This window comes from Corapipo altera, unplaced genomic scaffold (assembly GCF_003945725.1).
Source record: "Corapipo altera isolate COAL_440 unplaced genomic scaffold, ASM394572v1 48b, whole genome shotgun sequence".
NCBI classification, from domain to species: domain Eukaryota; kingdom Metazoa; phylum Chordata; class Aves; order Passeriformes; family Pipridae; genus Corapipo; species Corapipo altera.
The window spans coordinates 4,924,851-4,929,111 of NW_020884884.1; the positions used below are offsets into that span (position 1 = coordinate 4,924,851).

The 4,261-nt window shown below is 36.4% G+C and overlaps 1 long non-coding RNA gene across 1 annotated transcript; it reads right to left on the reverse strand.

Annotated features, from left to right (window-relative positions):
• Positions 1 to 2,082: 2,082 nt before the first annotated feature.
• Positions 2,083 to 3,891, reverse strand: LOC113946384. The gene is made up of 4 exons (XR_003527408.1): positions 3,795 to 3,891; positions 2,773 to 2,907; positions 2,297 to 2,381; positions 2,083 to 2,191 (listed from the first exon to the last, which is right to left on the reverse strand). It is a non-coding gene; the product is annotated as an uncharacterized LOC113946384 (long non-coding RNA).
• Positions 3,892 to 4,261: the final 370 nt, after the last annotated feature.

A 4,261-nucleotide genomic window follows, 5' to 3' on the forward strand; every position in this document is an offset into this window, starting at 1 on the left:
TTTTTTTGCTACAATGTCAGCTGTTTGTCACCTGTAATTCTTGGTACTTTTCAGACCACGTGTTTTCCAGGGAGGAGACTTGGCTGGTAGTGGAGCTTTTAGTTCTAATCCCCGTACAGTTGGCTGTATTAAGACATGTTTAATTAGAACTGGCTGAGTTTATTAGGTGATTCAAATTGTCCTACATTACTATCTTTAGCTTTCATCCTCACAGTTTTATTGATCTCACAAATCTTTTCATGGATGTATATGTTTATTTTCATATCATGAAAGCCCAAAAGTTTGCTGCAAGTCTCCATTCATTATTACTTTGTTCGATCTTCCAGTTTTCAGTTCATTTAATAAGTTTTATTGATAGTATTGTGCTAGTTTTCTTAAGAAGAACATCACACACTATTAAGTTCACTGCTCTCCACAAATATATTGCAAATATACAATTGATTTCATCATCCAAATGTCTGTCTCACTTTAATTATTTATTAAATTTATAACAACTTTATTACCTGGAAGCAAGGTCAGACTAACTGTCCATTAGCTCTCCTAGTCATCCTGCTGGCCTTTGTTATTATTGGCACAACATGAATGCTTTTCCAGTCAAGTGGGATTTCCCTGGAATGCCTTAATTTATTAAAATAAACATGATTAGCTCTCAGGTCTTCCCAGTCTTAGTTCTTAGTTGTGAGGCAAATGAATTGGCTGATTTTAAAATGTTGCTTTTTAGTGCATGTTGTATAACATCCTGCTTCATTACCAAGGGTCTGGGAAATAGTTCAACATCATCATGTGACATAAGAACAGCTGTCCAAATATGGAATCAAAATATTTCTAAAAATGTCTGTCTCTTCTGCATCACTATTAGAAGTTTTATCCTTTCTATCTGGCAATAGGTTTCTGTAACTGCTGAGGATATTGTAGTCTTGATAAGTTTGGGTGTTTTTTAAATTCTTCATGTTACATTGGTGCTGTCAGCTGTGGACTTTCCACTGATGTTGCTAGCTTATTTTATCAATATTTCTCCCTTTGTATCTCCTAAGTCATATGGATTATTATGGTTTATCTGCATTATTATATAGTACCTTTTTATTATGAACTTCTGTTTGCACTTGAATAGTTAAAGAAGACAGTATTTTTTGGCAAAATTATCATTTCCTTGATTGTAGAATTACAAATTTGTGACCATCTTAAGTTTTCTTCTTGAAGAAAACTTCTCACTTATGACTTCCCTACATCAATTTCAATCATCATTTTAATTACTCTGCTAGGATTCAGAACTTGCAGGTTAGTGACAACTGTAACACATATATCACGCTTATGGCTTTATGCAACAGTGTCTCCCTCATCTCATCTACTCATTATGCCCTCTTAGTGGGGTTTGTTGGGTTTTTAAATCAAGTAAATTCTTGCACAGAATTCACTAATAATGGCATCATTCTCTTGCATTGGGGATATTTTCATGTTCTCTGACTTATTACCTCTTCCAATCTCAGTACATAAAGGACTGAAAAATCTCATGCTTTAACATTGTCTGCCATAGTAATTCAATTTTGTCAGTCTGAGTATGTACTGGATTTGCTTTCTTACCAATGTCCTCAGGTGTTGCTACTTTAACATCCTCCTGCCTACTCCAACTTGTCTCCAAATCAACAAGAGGTTAACACTTGCACTGTCCACTTTTTTAAGTTTTTCTAAGAGGTTAGATTATCATGGCAAATGTATTTTCATAAAAAGAAGTTAAAGAAGTCTTTCCAAGTCGTGCACTTGTATGTCTGTTATCCATCTAAACATGATTACTCTGAGGATAGTGTCATCTGTTCAAGAAGTGATGCTGCAAAATGAAGATTTCAAATATATTTCATCACATTATGTATGTTCTCTATGCAAAATTATCACCAGCATGCCTTCCACAGTGGTAAACCATGAATATAGAATCTGTGATTCTACCAGCAGAAGCCAAAAGTAATTTTATTGTTTTTTATGATATTATGCAGCAGACCCTCCTTTTATTTTTGTACATTTTGCCTCTGTGACTCAGACTCCTGCATATCTGGAGGATGTGTCAGCTTTTTTTTCCAAACCAGTGTATGTTTTTCTCCTTTTAGAATAGCATGTAGTAAATTAAATGGGATGATATAAAGGGTGTTGAGAGATCTATAGCATCCAGCTGATTTGTAAGTGATGTTAAAGACTGCTCCTAGGAGTAGAGCACAGTGAATATTTTGCAGTGAGCATTCAAATTTGGTCAGCATTCTGAAACAATAGCTGTTCAGAGATGATAAAAAATGTGGCTTGGACATACCTCCTTGTTTCAGTATTTTAAATCAAACGCCTTCCAAGGGCAGGACCCTTAGCAGTGTTCTCTCCTCTGACTTCCTCTTTCCTTCCTGAAATATAATTGTCAATGTAGTTCTCCTGTCTCCTGCACTCCTAGCAAAAACTGTTTCTTTAATACACATATGTTGCAATTAAACCTTTTAAAAAATTACTTTATTAATAATTATTTTAGTAATATTCCTGCTTAAACCTGCCAATTAGCTCAAACTAGAGAGGAAACTAGAAGTAAATAATAATTTCTTGTGGTATGTTTTCTTGTCTGAGAACAGATTACTCATAGCATTGAGCAGAGGAAAGGACAGTTGATAAAATTCAATTGCATCTCTTCTTTCATGGGCTTTCAGTCTGGTTTATAACTGAGGAAGGAGAGAAACAATAACCAAGTGGAATTAGGATGTACGAAGAATTTTAAATGCAGGCTTTTATTTTCCTAATTCTTACCTTGACAGAGATTAAGAACTTAATGATGCCTGAGTGTCACACGTTTAACCTGTGGTCTTGATGTGATTTCTCCAGATCACGTTGCTAAGGAAATCTTGAGGGTCTCGTGAGTACATAAGAACACTGATTTCCTTCCTGAACAAAGGTCACAGAAGTACTTTCTGTGATAAACCAGTACAGCCCTACTGCAGTAGCCATGTTATGTTTGACACAATAAAAGCAGAAAAAGTACTAAAAAAGAGTCACTGTGGCTGAGCCACACAGTCTTTCTGAATCCAGACTTGTTTGGATGTTTTGAAAGAGAAAATGAAGTTGTCACATGGTTGCTCATTACATAGTGACTGAATTGTTTGAAACTTGTGTGCTTTGGGAGTCTGCAGCTGGGAAATCCCCAGCATGTGACTGGTACAGCTGTGTTTGATGGTGTAGTTAAGCTTTACTGCAGACCTGAGTATTTCACCATATTGCATCTTATACCTGTGGGTGTCTGCCTGTTGCAGCATCCCATTAACTGCCAAACATTCCTGGACTTTCAGAATTTGCATCATCTTTTGAACATCTGAGCTGCTTGAACTGTGCTAATCTTTTGTTGATAAAGCAGTGGAAACAGAGTTCCAAATGAGGCAAAGGCAAATTTCTCTTTAAGGGTGAATACAGTAGCTTTAAGTCATCTGCATTTTTGCCACACTGCCAAATGATATAAATCAACAGTTAAGAAAAGGGGAACTTCTGAACTTCTGCTTTTCTTCAAGCTATTTTTATGCTTATCCATTCTCATCTTGTTCCTGTGTTTCATCTTCCTGTGGCATCTTGTCAGCAGTTGAGATGGTGTGTTGTTTGGGATGGAAGCTCTTTGTTACTTATTGGTACAGTGCCAAGGGTAATGAGACCCAATTCCTTATGAGGTTTACAAGATTTTTTGTAATATAAATCTAATATCAACTAATGGTTCGTTAGTTGACTCATTTTGACCCACTGTGTTGTCTAATGTGTGGAAGTGTTGGGCACATGCTTCTAGCTACCTAGTTGGAAATTTGGATCATTAGCAACTGCAAAGCATCCCTGTGGTGACTTCACCTGATTGGTAGTCAGCCTTTTTCACAGTTCTTCCACTCCCTGGAGATTTTGTAACACACTGTGGACTCCACTGTCTCTCCCAGATATGAACTCATAGTGCAAGCAGCAAGCTCCATGACATTCCAGGAAACCACCTTATTACAAAGTCTTGTATACTGTGAGAAGAATGTACCATTTTTCATTTTTTGCAAAGTATTTGCAGGATGGTATCCCTTGAAAATATATTTAGCCTTTACTTCTCATATTTACCATATGTTTCTTTTACATGTATGATGTCCAGGTAGAATCTGGTGGAGCTCTGATCTTTCTCTTTTATCTCAACTCTGTGGATTGGGGTTTGGATTATAATGGTGCCACTTTAATCTTTCTGCCAAAGCTTTGCATAACCTTTAAAATACATTTTCCTCTTGGC